Here is a 19,293-nt window from a genome sequence, read left to right as displayed (position 1 = left end):
AGGTAAATATGAACAAAGCATATAAATCAAAAAGGGATCAGAAGGGAGTGGATTTAGCCTATCTGGTACTGTGTAATAGGTGCCATTGTAAAGAGAATGGGGATTCATAATTATCTTTATCAATCTAATCTATGTATTTTATCTGTATCTATGTATAATGTATATCTATCCATCTATCTATATATCTATCTAATCTGGAGCATCAACTATGGAAACTTCAAATGCTGCCTGACTCTAAGAACATCCCACTTCTTATTCTAATTCTCCTCTGCGTCTTGTATAAATGTACTGTGGGGGAGTTCAGAAAAAAAATTATCACCACTTTCCCTTTTTTCCACAGTGTTTTTCTTTGATGTGAGATTCGATTAATGTATGTTGCATTGCATTCTGATACAGTTTTCACACCCTAACTTTTCATCATCAACAATCTCATCTAATATATGTAGTTAATATATATACACATATGCATGTATGTATACATATGTGTACATGTATAAATATGTATACCTTACTATATACATATGCATGCCTATACGTGTGTGTGTGTGTGTGTGTGTGTGTGTGTGTATCTTTTAACTACAGGAATGACCTTACAGTCAAGAAGAATTGGATTTAAATTCTGCCTTACCCTCAAGTTTTTATCCATCTGTTAAAGCTCAACTCAAAAATTAACTCCATAAGAAAGTCTTCCCTGATCTCCCTAAAAGCTCATAATTATATTTCCACTGGTTTGACCTCACATAATATTTTGCTTGTTCCAGCTTTTATACATATGGGCTTATATTACTGTACACAACTTATTTGGACACAGTCTATGTCCTTGTACCAGACATAGAGATTTCAAATGATCATAGGTTACAGCTAAACAGGATCATAGAATTAATTAAGTCCAACCCTCTCACTTCATAAATGATGAAACTGAAGGCCAGTAAGATGACTTGCCCAAGGTCACTCAGGTAGCTGAATATGATAGCTAAAATGCAAAGCCACCCTTTGAGTCCAAACCCACTGTTGTTCTCTTATCTATTTTTTTATCTCTCAGGGAAAATGAAAATTAATAACTATTTGTTTATGTGAAAAGAATACTAGAGTGATGCATAAACTAGTTTAAAAGGCTGGCCTACTCTTCCAAGTGTTTCTCTTAAATACCACACAAACAGGCAAATAATATAGTGGCTTTCTTTAGGAATTAAATGGTGAATTCTCTGAGTTATCCTTATGCTTTTTAAAATTACCCAAATAAAGATAAACTGGCTTTGAAGGACATTGACTTATAACCCTTCAACCCATACTAATCAGGGAGAAAACAAAACTAAACCAAAGAACAGCTTAAATCTATCTTACCTCCTATGCATGCTCCTTCCTATGATGATAATACAGCTTCAGGGTAAATCAACAGATTCTAATTTTTAAAATTAGCCTTTTCATTTACTGTTCCACTAGATAGTATGACACCTGCTGTGCTATCTTCTCACTGACAATGCTGGGCTGGTTCACCTTGGACAGCTTTAATCGTTTGATCTCACGGAGGAAGATTAAATTAACACCAGCATTTTTCTAAGGATGGATTCAGCATAGAATCACTGCTTTTTTATAGCTCATTAGACAAGTAGTCATTTTCAATGGAAGTAGACTAAATAAATGCATCAAGGAGCTGGGAATGTGTAAAACTAATGAGAGCTGATTTATATAAGAGACACAGGAACTCCATCATGTCATGTATTATGTTATACAAGTTTATAGTTATTTAAAATTCACCTGCATGACATGTCCCGCTATTTCTCTTGCCATTTTAAAAGCCAATCACATTCGGTTCAAGAAAGATTTTTGTGCTTTGATTTATAATGTGCAGAATTTATCAGAATGACCTTTAAAGATTATTTCATGAGTATCCCAGAAAACAAATAGATGAACATACTGTGATGAAATAACCTTGCATAAGTTTAGGAGTAGAAAGTGAGAATGTTAATATTTTGATATCATATCATAGGATTTGGTTCTAGGAGAGATCATAATTCATCATAAAATTTTGTAATTATGGGTAATAAGAGGAATGAGGAGAGGAATGATATACTTTCCATCATTCACTCCCCTAGGAAAGAGGGATAGTCAAAGAATCAGAGGATTATAGATACAGATTTGGGAGGAACTTCTGATGGCAGCTTGACTAAGCTCTGCATTTTATAGATGAAGAGATTAAGAACTAGTAACTGATGATAAAAAGGATAAATTATCAGATCCCAAGGAAATGGTTAGTTCAGCCTATGTGGGAGCACAGGTTGAGAACTAGAAAGCAAATTGTTGGAAAGCAAGCAAGCATAGAGTATAGGTGAGGATTAGCAAACCTCCAGACACCACATTACACACACACACACACACACACACACACACACACACACATACATACACACACACATGTGTGTATATTACATATACATGTGTATATTACATATATATGTACAACTGATCTAGCCAAAAGATACTATACAGTTGTAATGCGAACAAATCACATTTAGAAAGTATGTTAAGGTTTGCAAAGCACTTTACTTCCAACAACTTGTGAGGGAAGCTATGTATTATTGAATCAATTCAACAAAACCAGTTCTAATTCTAAAGGAAGAGAAATATATTCCCACGATACTTTAAGTCTACAGGGTTTATTGACAATAGATCAAGCATTGATATTATGTTCAACAGAAACAAGGGTAGATATACTATTCCTCCTAAAGGTTCCTGTAAGACATGGCCCTCTCCAAAATTACAAGCTAAACTCTCAACAGTGGCTACAGTGAGAATAAGTCATGTTTTACATTCCAAAGGGCAAATGGAATTGGAACTTTTTTTATAAATTCGGCAATAGATCCCAGGCACTATTTCAATATTCTTTAAGTTATTGCTGCTCATTTCCAAAGGATGACAGGACACTTGACTCTCAAAATTCCACTTTTTGTCCCCCCGCATCAGTAAGCCTAGTCTGAACTATTTCCTCTCTGAGGAAAGGGAGTCCACTCCAGTAGGACTATATTACTCATTTTACAGGTGATGAAATTGAGAATCTTTGAGAGATTTAAGTGACTTCTCATGGTTACACTGATAGTAAAAGTGTGTGCTAGGATTCAAATGTAGGGTTCTTGATTTTAAAATCAAACATGCCTGAGGATTCAAGAAGATAGAGAAAGCATATTTTGATAAGGTCATAGCCTAAGAACTGCTAAATAGGATGAAGTAAAATGTTAAATTCCACAAACAAGGGGAGAGAGCTTTGAGGAGAACATAGGAAAGAAGCATTTTTTTTGAAGATGGAGACATAGATGGGATACATGCATCTGAAACCAAGACAACTGAAGAGGCATAGGCAGGAGAGCAGTCTTTGCTCATGGCTCAAAAACAAATATGCCAGTATGTACAACTGATCTAGCCAAAAGATGCTATATAATTGTAATATGAACAAATCACATTTAGAAAGTATGTTAAGTGATGAAGTATGAAGTATGAAAGTGATTTTTTGGAGATGCAGATTTTACAGGACTGTGGAGGGTAGCACAGTTAAAAATGGAAGGCAAGAAGAAGTAGATATATCAGGTCAAGCTTATCCTGAGTGATGGAACTAGAACTAACTTATTTTTAAGGCCCACATAAAGCGGAAACTAAATTGGAAGGGAGTTAAGGAGAGAAGGTTAATTTCCTTTGCTTTTCATAATGGAAGTAATTAAGACCATGCACAGAGAGAATTCCCTGCTTGCACACTGGTCCCTGTGATATGTTGAGTTTTGGAATTAAGTAGGAGATTTTGTTTGCACACACATTTCAATAAGAGTCCAGAGCATGTGTATCATCTTAAGTGGGGAAAGGATGGAAATAAGCTTTTATATAATGCCTGTTATGTGCCAGGTGTTTTGCTAAGCACTGTTTTTTGGTATGTATATATGTGTGTGTGTTTACAAATATTATCCTATTTGATCATTACAACAATATTGTTATGTAAATGATATCAATTCCCCTATTTTGCAGTTGAGGATCCTGAGGTAACAGAAGAAAAATAACTTGTCCAGGGTCATATATCTACTACTACCTGATACCAAATTTGAACTCAGGACTTCCTGACCTCAAGCTCAGCACTCTCTCCACTGCACTGCCAGCTGTCTAATCATGGGACCATGAGAAGGAAAATGCCAGGGTGCATGCTTTAATGCCATGATAAGTCCCCCAGCCAGAGCAGATGCAGTATTAGTGGTAATGGCAGACTATTAATTAATCCAATTGAATTTTAAACAAGGTATTGGAAAATGCCTAGATCTCAAACATGGAGGCATCTTGATTCCAAGAAAAGACATCCTACATATCCCTATCACATGAACAGGAATGGTTTTTTTTCAGTTGTGGCTGCTTTTCTAGAACAAGCTAGGTCTTTACAACTGCCAGACTGTGACACTTATGCTGTCTTTCCTGTGTTCTCTTCCCTGCTACATATCTGGAGAGGGTAAAGGTGCACTCATAACATAGGTGCCATGAACTGAACCGTTGAGTTTATAGGGGTTTCGAACTTTTTAATCAAGCTGCGTTATATAGTAATTGAGCTAAACTATAAATCTAATGCTCTTCTTCTGAAAGTATGAGGTGATATGATTGGTCTCTGTGTTGGGGTAGGGTGTGGAATTATTTTTTATATGTTGGGAAGTGTATATATTTGCTATAATATCTTTGAAGTAAAAAAGCTAATCTGACCACTACTGTTTAAAAAGATGTGAGGTTCAAGGGACACTCCTACTATTGGGACAACACTATCTGTGACAACTATTGACAATAGCAGATTGCCTGAAAGCTCCAAACCATCCTACTAGAGAGGGAGAGGGAGTGTAGTAGAGTACAGGAGAGGGGTGAAATTGAATATACCAACATTCATGTATTGGGAGCCTAAGTAGTCAAGGTTACATATTGTAGATTAAAAATACTAATCTTTTAAATCTATTTTCTTACACATATTATTTGTACCTCAGGACTGCTTCCTAATGATTGCACTTTAAATCACCTAAAATGGAGATGTGCTAAAGCTACAGGTATAAAGGGCAAAGGAGAAATACACAGTGGAAATTTCTACGATCTTTTCTGTGCAAGGGTCTGAGAAATTATAACAGACAAGGTGATATCATAGAAGCTTGAATCCTATATTGGAGCATCAATGAGCCAAAGCCTGGAGTAACTAGGGGGAAAATAGCAGAGGTCACAAGCCACAGGAGTTCTGTTATATCCTATGGCATAGATCAGGGTCGCAGGTGCACAAACACAATGAGAATTTCACAAATTCTCTTTTTTCTTAAAGTTGACTGTTTCCATAATGGGCCCAGGTTGGAAAGTAGCCTGTAACAGTTCTTATTCACAGGGTTAATCCTTTGGAGTGGCAAAATAGTATTGGATTTCAAATCAGAGAAGGCACTTAAGGAGCACTGTTTCTAGGGTTCGAGGACCTGTGTTCCAATCCATCATCTGATCCTTACTTACCTATGTGATCCTAGGTAAATCATTTAACCTTATAGGGCTTCAATTCCTTCATAACTAAAATAAGAGGACTGGAACAAATATCATTTTTGGTCCCACCAAGCTCATACCTATAATCCCATGACTTGGAAATCAGTTCAAATGGGTTTGAATTCTGGACTTCAAAAGAGAGTATCTGGAAAAGAGTTCAAACTCTAGCATCACAATTTACTTATGTAAGTTCAATTCAATGGGCCTCAGTTCCTTCATCTACAAAATTAGGGAGTTAGACAAGAAGAACTCTAAAGTACCTTTAGTTTTAGGACTATTATTTTTATCATCCCCTATAATTCTGCTGCTATAGTAGAATGATGATTTCTTGGGAATGAATCAAACCCTTATTTATACCTCATATAGAATACCTTTCTGATTCTCCTGGATGAGGGGATGCCACCAGGTGTTTTTGTTTCTGTAGTTCATTTAAATTCAAACATGAGAGCAGTATTTCATTATTTCAATAGGAAAAAAATCAACAGTGATTTAGTGTTCCTATCAATTACTTTTATTACAACATTTAGGTACCAAAAAAATATATATTTTTTAAGTTGACTACTTATATTTGAGTTGTCAAATTACTTCAGGGAGTATCTTTCTCATTTTGAGTCAAAGAAAGTTTCATTCTTGTATTTTTCCCCAATGGAGATGGGAACAGCAGGTATCTAGACCTGGAATTTCATTGACATTGGGAGTACCTAGTGAGAAAACTCACTCTACTCATTTGGATCTCTATGTGTCCCATAACTTACAATTTTAAAATGAACTGTCTGGGACACTTAGAGGACACTTCACTTGTCCAGGGTTACCTACCTGTCATGTTATCAGTGGGGGGCTCTAACACAGGTCTTCCTGATGCTGAAGCTTGCTATCTACCTACTGAACCACACTTCCTTAGTATTATCTAGTCCTGCCAAAACTATGATTGATTCACAAGTTCTACCTGCCTTTAAGCATACTTAGATGAATAAAGATCTATTTGATGTGAGCATTAAGTCTTCAGAGATGTAGTACTTATATAATAATCAATACTTTCTAAATAACTTAAGGTATTGAAATCTTTACTTGCTTCTAGCAAGCTTTCTGTGTACCTAGATAATTTATAATTCAGCCTGTGGTCCTGGGGGCCAAGGTGAATTTTAAAAACAAAACTGAACAAGCCAAATTACAGGAACACATGAGGCATTTTGAAAAATGGTGTTTGAATAAGTAATGCCTCATTTTGCTATTCCATGATTATCACTGGGGAACAAAGTGTTTGTTCCACACTGGAGATTTTTTCCACATATATTAAACTTATTCATTTAGGCACCATTACAAGAATTGCTCCCTAGCTTCTCCAGCAGAGAAAGGGTTGTAAATGCAGGGATCTTGGTACTTGAAACTACCTTGTTTTGACAAATTGTACCCAATTTTTAGACATGTACAGATACACATGTCTCATTGAAAATAGGGGTATATGTTAATTGACTATAGAGGGTCAATATAGAGAATATTTACTTTTAGGAAAATTTTAACTCAAAAACAAATGTAAAGCAAATTATATACCTATATTATGCTATACTATTTGCTAGGCAATTTCTTTGCATATTGGTTATAATCCATTTTAAGTGTTTTGCATATGTTACTTCATTTGATCCTCACAAGGAAAACTGACCTGAGGTCCTAGAATCAGAGGGTAGCATACTCATCAAAAGAATTCACCAATCACTTCCTGAAAGAGATTCCTAAACAAAAACACCAAGGAATATTGTAGCCAAATTTCAGAATTATGAGGTCAAGTAGAAAATACTGCAAGTAGCCAGAAAGAAACAATTTAAATATCATGGAACCATAGACAGGATTACACAGGACCTTACAACTTTTGCATTAAAAGATTAGAGGGCTTGAAATATAATATTCCCAAGGATCAATTACCCAGAAAAATTGAACATAATCTTTCAGGGGAGGAGATGGACATTCAATAAATAGCAGACTTCCAAATTTTCTTGCTGAAAAATTCAGAGCTGAACAGAAAATTTAATCTTCAAATCGAGACTCAAGAAGCATAAAAATGTAAACATGAAAGAATAGTGAAAAAATGTGTCAGTCAATAAGATTAAACTGTATACGTACATGGGAAGAGGATATGAGTAATTCTTGACAACTGTATTATAACTTTTAGAAGTCGAGTACATAGACAGAGGGTGTGGCTATAAGTTGACATTTTTGTGATGATATGAAAGATTACAGAATGAAAAAAGAATTGTACTTGGAGAACAGGAAAGGGGGGGTCAGAAAAGGATAAATTAGATCACATGAAGAGATTACAGTAGAGGAAGAAAGGGAGGGGGGCAAGCATTATTTGAACATTACTCTCATAGGATTTGACTCAAAGAGGCAATAACATATACACTCAATTGGGTATAGAAATTAATCTTACCCTATAATGAAGTAGGAGGGGAAAAGGGAAAGAAAAGGAAAAGAGGAAGTTGATAGAAAGGAGGGAAGCATAGAAGGCAGATGCAGGAGGGGAAATGGAAAAGAAAAGGTAAGCTGATAGAAGGGAGGTCAAATTGAAGGAGGGAATGGTCAGAAGCAAACCACTGATGAGGAAGGACAAGGGGAAAGGAAAGAAAAAAGCATAAACAAAGGGGAAAATAGGATGCAGGGAAAATTCACAGTTAATAATCAAAACTGTGAATGTTAATAGGATGAACTCTCCCATAAAATGGAAGTAGCTATCAGAGTGAGTTAAAAACAAGAACTGTGCAATAAGTTGTTTCCAAGAAACACATCTAATCTGAAAAATACAACACAGAGTAAAGGTGAAAAGCTAGAACAGAATATATTATGCTTCAGTTGAAGTTTAAAAAAAAGTAGGGGTAACAATCCTGATCTTAGACAAAGCAAAAACAAAAATAGATCTAATTAAAAGAGACAAGCAAGGAAACTACATCTTGCTAAAAGTTACCATAGTCATTTGTGTATCAAGTGGTATAGCATCCAAATAGAGAAGTTAAATGAGTTACAAGAGGAAATAGATAATAAAACTATACTAGTGGGGGACCTCAACCTCCCCCTCTCAGAACTAGATAAATATAACCACAAAATAAAGAAGAAAGAAGTTAAAGAGGTGAATAGAATTTAAAAAATGTTAGATATGATAAACCTCTGTAGGAAAGTGAAGAGAAATAGAAAGGAATATACCTTTTTTCTTAGCACCTACACAAAAATCATTTTTGTGAATTAAAACTTCAGAAATAATATTTTACCCCTCTACACTTCTGTGGATGTTAGATCACAGGAATCTAGGATCTATAAATTTCATAATTATATTGAATCTTTTCAAAGCAAGCTACTTCCATCATTTTTTTCTATATTAACTATTTTAAATCAAAATCTTTCTAAAATATATTCCATGAACTATGTCCAAACTGTGTATACTCTTTGATCCTGGAACATCACTAGCTAGGTCTATATCCCAGAGATCATAAAAATGGCAAAAGGACCCATGTGTACAAAATTATTTATAGCAACTCTTTCCGTGGTGGCCAAGAACTGGAAATTGAGGGACCACTCATCAGTTGTGAAATGGCTGAACAAGTTGTGGTATATGAATTTAATGGAATACTATTGTTCCATAAGGAATAATGAGCAGATGAACTTAAGAAAAACCTGGAAAGACTTAAGTGAACTGATGCTGAGTGAAGTGAGCAGAACCAGGAGAACATTGTAAACAGTAACAGAAACTCTGTGTGATGGGCAACTTTGATAGACTTAGCTCTTCTCAGCAATGCAATGATCTAAGACAGTTTCAAAAAATTCCTGATGGAAAATGCTGTCCACATCCAGAGAAAGAACTATAGAGTTTGAATGCAGATCAAAGCATACTGTTTTCTCTTTTGTTTTTTATCTTTCTCTTGATTTTTCCCTTTTCTTCTGATTCTTCTTTCTCAACATAACTAATGTGGACAATAATTGTCTAGAATATATTGGAATGGAGCAGAAGAAAAAATTGAGAAAGATGATAGCAATAGACTTAGATATCCTTAGAGGTAGCCACTTGGAAGGTCATAAGTTTGAGTTCAGTCATCAACAAATGTTTAGAAAGTGGTGAAATGTATAAGATCTGGGACAAAAAGCAAAGCCCCTTCACTAGTTTCAAAGAGAAACTCATGTTCTCAGAAACTTACTGGCATCAGTCAAGAGGACTGGATCCATCACAGTTAGCAAATATTGTCTCCAGTGTCAGCACTGTATGGTTGCATTTCAATATTTCAGCTTCTAGGATCATCCTCCCCTCCCCCCCCACACACATGTTGTATAGAAAACTATCAGCTTCATCAGAGAAATGGCCATTTCATCACACCTTACCAACAGGGCTCTAGCCAACATTTGCTCCATTTTGATTTGAATCAAGCCTTCAACAAATAAGCTTAATTTTATATACAATTCATATTTATATACATTTCATGATACCCTCCCAACTCTCACTCAAGAGTGATTTTAAGCCTCTCTTAAAGAAAAAAAAAAGATAGACTTTATGACAGCTTGTCACATTATAATAACTCTCCTATAGTTACATGGGCTTTAGGACACTTCCTTGAGAAGGAACAGTAGTAGTAAGTAGTCTACTATTTAGGGCAGCTAGGTATATAGTGGATAGAGTGCAAGAACTGGAGTCAGAAAGACTCATCTTCCGAGTTAAAATATGACATTAGGTACTTACTGGCTGTATGACCATGGGAAAGTCATTGAACCCTGTTTGTTTAGTTCTCTCACCTGTAAAATCAGTTAGAGAAGGAAATGGAAAACCACTCCAGTCTCTTTGTGAAAAAAACCCCAAATGGGGTCACAAAGAGTCAGAGCAACAAAAATTCTATAGCCTCAGCCTCAGCCTTTCCTTGTGGATAATGAGCCAATCACTGGTCATGGAGTATCAGAAATGGATTAGATTATAGACATCATCTAGTGCAGGGATCTTAACATGGTGCCCATGACTTTGCTTTTTAAATAGCTGTATTTCAAAATGGTTTTCTTTTCAATTCTATTTATTTTATTTTATGCCTTTAAAATATTATTCTGAGAAGGGGTCCATAGGCTTCACCAGACTGCCAAAGGACAAACAAAAAGTATTAAGACCTCCTGATCTAGTCCAACCAGTAGGTTTTGTGGGTGAGGAAACTGAGGTCAAGAAATATTAAGTGATTTGCTGACTACAACATTCCTGATTAGAGGTAGATTTTTGGACAGGAATCTAGATCTTGTGACTCTCAGCATGAGTTCTTCATTGATCCCTCTGCACTGATTCACTGATTATCTGCACACTGATTTGTGCCTTCCATATGTTGATGACAATGATAACAATGAGGACAATGAAAATGATAATTCTAAGTTTTCAGTGCTCGATGATTTACAAAGTACTTGTATCTCATCTGACAATGTCACACCTCAGATACAAACTGTCAATGTGACTGAGTAACTGACCTAATCTCTCAGTGTCCTTAGCACCTCTGTAAAATGATGAAATGCAGAAAAGTGACCAACCCATATTAGTAGAGGGTCAATTACTACCTCTACCCTTATCTCACTGGAGTCTTACAATAATTCCAAAAGACAGACACTATTATTCCTAGCCCCATTTTGTTTTTGTTGTTCAGTTGTTTGTGATTCTTCATGAACCATCTTGGAGTTTTCTTGGCAAAGATACTGGAGTGGTTTGCCATTTCCTTCTCTAACTCATTTTATAGATGATAAAACTGAGGCAAACAGAGTTGAGTGACTTGGCAAGGGTCACATAGCCAAACTTGAATTTAGGGAGATGAGTTTTCCTGACTCCAGGTCCTGCATTCTATCCACTGTGCTGCTCTAGCTACATTTTACAGATGAGGAAATTGAACCTTAAAGTGTCAAGTGATTAATCTGAGATCATATAGCTGATTAGTGAACCCTGAGGCAGGGTTCTAATCTGGGTCTTCAAAAGACAAAATCTAAGACTTTACTCATAATGCACAAGGACCTGCTTCAGATGAATATTGGACTGAAAGAAGAAAGGTAGTTTCTCCTTATACCTCCAAAAATCTTGACATAAAGAAATTACATTTCTTTTCTTTCTTAACAAAGACAGTCTTGCTCTGAAGCCTCTACACCTTCATACAAAGTTGAACAATAGAATCTAGATTAAGGAATGAACTTGTATGTGATTGGATCAAAAAAAATTCACAGTATTTTTTTTAACAATCAGAAAGCCTAGATTCCTGAAGAAATGACATTTTAAAAATCATAACCAAGAAATAATATATAAATTCCTCCAGTAACAGAGAGATAATGTCAGGGAGTGGTAGTAGTGATGGTAGACAAGTTGTGTTCAGGTGAATTTGACCTTGTTTCATCTCCCTGGAGCTAGTTTTAATTCCCTTCTGTTTGCATTCTACAGCTGGTATCTCTGCTCAGCCTTCTTCCTCCAGGGAATAACTCTTAACAGGAGAAGCAGAGAGTTAAAAAGGAATGCTCCTGGGACTCAGTACATACTTGAAAAAAATAACGATAACCTTCTTGATGAGAGAGCCTAAACTGAGCTGTCTTCTGTTCAGGAGGATATGAGTAAAAATTCTTTTCATGTCCCAGCTATCTAAATGCAGAAGAGTTTTATATTATATAGCACTTTGGTAAAGGACAGAAAAGATTCCCAATTAAAAACAGCACTTTAACAAAATGAAAATTAGCTCTTCTACATTGCATGTGAAGAAGCTCTCTGACTGACAAAAGAGTCAGAGTAAATCACTGTACTTATGTGATACAGAATCCAACTCAAATGCTCAACCTCTCTTCCAATTATATAATGCAATATATTTTGGGGTGACCATATCATAATTTTCTTTTTTTTCTTTTTGCATATTAGTTATTCTATGTAAAATTTTCTACAGAATAACCTTAAAGGCTTAGCTCCAAAATCTTATTATATTTTGCTTAGCTATCCCACAGTTTGCTTTGCCTAAAGATAAAATGATGATATGAGCAACCTAAATGTTTATTATATTTTCATTACATTAGAGGATACAAGATGTCCCATGTCTGCTCTAGGCTGGCTAGAGAAAATGAAACTGGGAAAGAATCAAGAGAAAGAGGGAGGGAGAGAAGGAGAGAGAAGATGGGAGACGTGAAAGAAAGAAAGAATAAGAGAGACAGACAGACAGACAGAGACAGAGAAAGAGAGAGAGAGAACACTTTGTTTAGGTTGAAACCCTTTCCATCCTTCAAAGTCAGTTGTAGGAAGCCTGTTAGTTTCAACCAGAAGAAGTTTTTACCTCCTTGAATCACTTTGTTGCACTTAATTGTGCAAAAGGATTGGTAGTTAAAAACAAAATTTTATTGTATATAAAAAGATTGTTTTGAACATTCTTGGCTCACCAGTGATACAACAAAAAAGAAGACCCTGACCAGATTTGGCCCTTAGACCACAGTTTATGAATCTCTGTTGTGAAAGAGAACACTGAGGATATATGTGGCTATAAAATAAATTGGCATGTCATATAAAGAGAATGTGAAAGAAAAAAAAATGTTGGTCCACTGTTACCCCCATTAGAAGGAGCAGAGTAAAGTCGCATCGTATTGAATGGATTCATAAGGAATTTATGAGGGTGGGGTGGATGAGGACATGAATCTCCTGGAATAGGAAAATACTGGCTTAGACATTTAATATCTATGAGGCAAATCATTTAGTTTCTCTGGTTCTCTTTTCATATCTGGAAAATGTGGATTGAATAACGTCTGCCTTCAATTTTCCCCCAGAATCACGTCTTAAATAAGATGGCATAGTGGAGTGGACTTCATAATTTCTAGGATCCTGTGGTTATTAACATTAGTTCCCTTCCCTTATGTTAGATTAATGGCAGATAGAGTCAATTTTCCATCCCCATTTCTCTATTGTCTTAGGGATGAGTAACCAAATCACTTGTTTTTGTCTCCTTCCTTTTAGAATTTGTAATTTTGGACACTTTCCTATCATCAATTGAATGTGATCAGGAGCCAGAAAAGAAGTGAAACTTGAGTTATGTTATATTGTATGTGACAGAGAAACTGAGTGATTTAGTAAATAGAGAGCTGAACTTGGAATTAAGAAGACCTGAATTCAAATCCTGTTTCTGAAATTGTCTTGTTCTATAACCCAAAGGCAAGTCACTCAATCTTTCTGACTATCAGGTGGCTTCTTAAGATTTATCAAAAAAGTTGTTAATTGCAGCTGTGGTTGGAATTTCCCACATGAATTAAATCACTGATCTTATAATACTCATATATTGATGTAGCTCACATTTAGTGATTTACTAATAAAGTGTAACATTGGGCTCTGAAAATGCTGTTTCAAAACATTTTAATGTTCATTATTTTCATCAAATTCTTAAGTCTAGACAATGAAAAAAAATAAACCAAGCCCTGATTTTTTAACATTTGTTAATTTCTAAGTTGCATATGCTCACTCTGAAAATGTAACAATTGGCTCTCAGGAGCTACAGACATGGATTCCAACACATTCCTGCTGATGTGGCAACTGCCATGGTGGGATATATGACTGAAAGTATTGGTTAAGGTGAGCTTTTCAAATGATTTGAAGATTTTGTTTATCCCTTCAATCATTAAGGCAGAAATTTCTTTTTTTAAAGAAATTTTTATCCCTCTAAAATGTGATTTGATCATTCATATATATGTGTGTGTGTACATGTGCACATGCACGCATGTGTATGTATACATATAGATATATATACACATATATAAAGTCAATCATCTAGTGGCACAATGGATGGAGTCCTAAGCCTGGAGTCAGGAAAACTAATCTTAATGAGTTTAAATTAGGCCTCAGACATTTAGCAGCTTTGTGACCCTGGGTAGGTCACTTAACCCTGTTTGCCTCAGTTACTGTCATAAAAAAGAACTGGAGAAGGAAATGACAAATCATTCCGATGTCTTTGCCAAAAAAACCCAAATGGAGTTACAAAAAATGACCAACCAACAACAAATACATGTGTGTATACACATATATATATACACATACATACACATATGTTACTATCCTCTCATCTATTCTTGAATGTTTCTGGATGTGGATGAGTATATTTGTATAATCGTAGTGGTGGTGGTGAAAACCTATGGGTACAAATGGTCTAATAGAAAGAACTCTGGATTTGGAAAAGCACTAAGTTTCCAGTTAGAAGACCTATGCTTAAATTTTTGGTTAATAAATGTGAGACCTTGGTTAACTCTCTAAGACTTCTTTTCGTTCATCTCCAAAATGAGGCAATAGGACTATTTAATTTTATAAAGTATTTTCGTCCTAGAGTAGGAATTTGTATAGTTTTAGCATAATGATCTTAAAGACCTACCTCTCCTCCCTAGCAACAGTTCCCGTTAGGTTATTTCTGCCCTACCACATAGAAATGTTGCATAGTTTAATTGGAATAATGGACTTTGAATGACAAAATCATAAGATATATTCCTTAATAGGATGTTTTTCCTATTTAATTTTCTAATGGTATATTTTTAAACAGGTTTATCTTGGTTAGAATTAAAAAAAGAAAAGTTGGAATGAATAAATAATGGAAATGCCCTCAAAAGCTAACATTATAACCATTGTCAAAGGAAAATATTTTGTTTCTTTTGAGATGCATATTTTTTGACATTTGATTTGAAGGATTTGGTCTACTTGTAACAAAAAATTATAGGTTTTATCACAAAGTTCAGATTTTTTTTTCCCTTTTCATCTTAGTCTCCTTACATAGCTAGGGCTGTGAGTGAAGGCTAAAAACATATACTTTTATTTTCTTAATCTTTGACATGGTCTTGGAATACTCCATAGCCCATGTTTCAAAATTCTCTTGAATGATAGTTGCCTTTTGTTGTTTCCTAAAATTAGCTTTTGTCTTAACTTTCTCCTTTGCAGGGGGGAATGGATATTTAATGAAATAGAAGACTTTCAAATTTTCCTCATAAAAAAAGGAGCTGAATCGAAAATTTGCCTTTATTTTTCTTGGTTTTGTGTCTGACCTTCAATTGTAACATGGCTAATAAGGAAATATGTTTTATATGTCCTCATATGTATAATACAAATCAAATAGCTAGGTTTTTTAAGGAAGGTGGAGGTGCAGGAAAGAGGGAGAGAATTTGAAACTCAGTTTTTTTTAAAAAGAATGATTGTTAATTTTTACATGCAATTTGGAAATATTTAACAAAATAAATGATATTTTTTAAAAAGTGTCACATTGTCTTGAAAGATAGATCTAGCACTGATGGGTAGAATATTGAAGCAAGAAAATATCAATTATAAATAAAGAAGATATAAATTATTAAATCTGTTCAACAAAGGAATACTCTGTTCTTCGCGAAGAAGTGAAAGGCGGGACGCATATCCCTTACTGAATATATTCAATTAGAGATTAATTGATCACTAGGAGATGGGAAATGACATATTTATAATCTGCAATTTTCTTAGATTTGAATGAATTTCTCCTGTTGAACTAATCTCAATAAAGATTCTTGATAGACTCTGCTATAGCACACAAAGTAGGTGTTAACACAAAGAAAAACTTAGATTTTCTGTGTAGGTTATTTTTGATTGGAATTCTAGCTCTTTTGACTTGTAGAAAATCATATTCCAAATCTTCTGCTCCTGGAATATGATAAAATTTGTGAGATTCTAACTGTGGTGCTATGTTATTTGAATTTTTTTTCTGGCTGCTTGCAATATTTTCTTCTTGATCTGGAAACTTTAGAATTTGGCTATAATATTTCTGAGAGTTTTCATTTAGGAGGTTATTAATGGATTTTCACTTTTCTATTTTACCCTCAGAATTTCAATTATCAGGGCAGTTTTCTTCAAAATTTCATGAAATATGGTGTCTAGGCTGTGTTCTTTTATGATAGCTTTCAGGTAGTTTAATAATTATTAAATTATTTCTTCTTGATCTATTTTCTATGTCAGTCATTTTACTGTGGAGAAATTTCACATTTTCTTCTTTTTTTAATTATTTTGAGTTTATTTCATTGGTTGTCTCATGGATTTATTAGTTTTCACTTTCCCAGTTTTAATTTTTAAGGAATTATTTTCTTCAATAAGATTTTTGTACTTCTTTTTCCATTTAGTCAATTTTCTTTTAAGGGGCTCTTCTTTTCAGTAAATTTTGTGCCTCTCTTAGCATTTGGTCAGTTCTTTTTTTGTACCTTGTTTATGAAGTTGTTGACTCTCTTTTTATAATTTCTTGCATCACTCTCATTTCTTTTTCTTTTCCAATTTATCTTTCACCTCTCGTATTTGATTTTGAAAATCATTTTTGAGCTCTTCTATAATTCGTATTAGGCTTTTGTCATTCTTTACTCCTCTCTGTTGTGCCTCTACTGCTGTACCTGAAAACCCCAGCTATGTAGATCTTTCTGAAATTCTGTGTTGTCCTCATATATATCTAGGTATATATGGGTTAAGTGAACTGATACTTCATCCTGAAACACCACCTATAGACCTTGCTGAAAGAATCTACTGACCATCGTCAGTGTGGAAATATTTCTAGATATCTAGTCACACAGAGTGAGACACATCTGTTATTTCATTGCTTTGGGAGTTTCCTCCTATAATTCCCATTACAATCCAATCCAGCCAGACTATCCTCTGCTATTGCAATCTCTATCCTCCCCAAAGGCCTTCGTGTGGACTCCACCCAACACAAATGGTGGCCTTACTGGATTTTTCCTGGCATTGTGTTCATACAAGTGAAGTACCCTGACTACTCCTCTTTCTGCTTTACAGTTATTTAATTAATCATTAGAAGTACATTGTAAGACAGAAAAAAGTCTGTCTTATGTATTCCATAGAGTTTTGTATTTCTGACTTTGGAGAACACTTGCATTATATATCTAAAAAGAAATTAATTAACTTTCCCTGAAATCTACCTATTTTCTGAATGTTTTTGCCAATGGCTCCACCATCTATGTAGTTTTTAATATTCACAACTTCAACATGAAGCTCAATTCTTCACTCACTTTTCTCCTCACATATTCAATAAGTTTCTGAATCTCTTCATTTCTATTTCTACAGCTCTTGAATTTGATCATTTCTCAGTATCACATAGCTACCAGTCTCTCTGGACTCCAATCTGTCCTTCACATAGCTGTCAAGTGATTGTTGATATGTGAAAGTGTGACTAAATCAGTCGCCCATGCAGCAAACTAAACTTCTTTCCTTCTGTATCTAGAAACAAATATAAATTCTTCAATTTAGAATTCAGAATTCATCTTCCACCCCCATTATTCTATGCTCTCTTGCCCCACACCTGAAATTCACTTCCTTCTCATCTTTACTTTTTAGATCCTTTATTTCTTTTTTGTTATGCATTGACTGTGGTGACTTTATTGATGGTATACAATACAGGACTCTAAACTTCTTCCCCCAACTACAAGGGTGCTTTAGGACAAGAATGTGAATGGGATATGGAATCTTCAGTATAGTAATGTAGGTTAGGAATGTAGACTCCTCAGAGGTGGCACTCTTTTTAGGCTGGGGGTGAAGGTCCATGGTTTTCCACGTTACTCCTTGGAGGTCATGTAGACCATGATGTCTACTATATGACTGCTATTACCATACTCATTGTCATACCAAGAATGAGTTTGACAAAATGGTCATTGAAGGGAATACCAGTGCCAGCATCAAAGGTAGAAGAGTAAGTGTTACCGTTAAAGTCACATGATACAACCTGGTCCTCTGTGTAGCCCAAGATGCCCTTCAAGAGTCTGTCTGATGCCTGCTTCACCACTTTCTTGATATCATCATATTTGGCATGTTTCTCCAGGTGGCAGGTCAGATCCACAACAGATAAATTGGGAGTAGCAATATGGAAGGCCATGCCTGTGAACTTCCCATTCAGCTCAGGTATGACCTTGCCTATAGCCTTAGCAGCACCAGTAGAAGCAGAGATGATGTTTTGGGCAGCACTGTGCCCATTATGCCACAGATTATCAGAGGGGCCATCTACTGTCTTCTGAGTAGCAGTAATGGCATGGGCTGTAGCTATGAGTCCTTCCACACTGCCAAGTTGTCATGAATGACCTTGGCCAAGGGGGCCAAGCAGTTGGTAGTGCAGGAAACATTACTGACAATCTTAACAGAATTATCATATTTCTCATGGTTCACTCCCATCCCAAACATTGGGGCATCAGCAGAAGGGGTAGAGATGATGATCCTCTTGTTTCCACCCTTCAAGTAAGCTCCAGCCTTTTCCGTGGTGGTAAAGACTCCAGTGGACTCTACAACATATTTGGCTCCAGCATCTTTCCACTTGATATTGGTGGGATTCCGTGCCTGAAAGACAGTAATGGCTTTTCTATTGATTGCCATTGATTCTATTTTCAGTCTTGACAGTGCCCTTGAATTTGCCATGGGTGGAATCATACTGAAACATTAACCATGTAGTTGAAGTCATTGTAGGTGTCATTGATGGCTACATTGTCTATTCCACCTGAGGTGAATGCAACCTTGGTCACCAGGCACCCAATACAGCCAAATCTATTGACTCCAATCTTCACCATCTAGTTTTAGGGATGCGAATGAAACAGCAGAACCTGGCATTGAACTTGGGAGAAAAACAGTAGATCCTTTATTTCATTAAGAATCACATCAAGTATCACTTTCTATATGAAGCTTTTCCTTATTCCCCAGCTATTAGTGCTTTTCCTCCTAAAACATTCATACATATCTATACATACAATACATATATGTACACACATATATATGTGCATATATAT

At 35.4% G+C, this 19,293-nt stretch overlaps 1 pseudogene; it reads right to left on the bottom strand.

Moving 5' to 3' along the window:
* Positions 1-18,078: 18,078 nt before the first annotated feature.
* LOC140523791 (glyceraldehyde-3-phosphate dehydrogenase-like) lies at positions 18,079-18,950 on the bottom strand (annotated as a pseudogene).
* Between the last annotated feature and the right edge of the window lie 343 nt (positions 18,951-19,293).

This window comes from Notamacropus eugenii, chromosome 2 (assembly GCF_028372415.1).
Source record: "Notamacropus eugenii isolate mMacEug1 chromosome 2, mMacEug1.pri_v2, whole genome shotgun sequence".
NCBI classification, from domain to species: Eukaryota; Metazoa; Chordata; class Mammalia; order Diprotodontia; family Macropodidae; genus Notamacropus; species Notamacropus eugenii.
The sequence above is the reverse complement of the archived record's forward strand: the minus strand, read 5'-3'. Positions and strand labels throughout refer to the sequence as shown.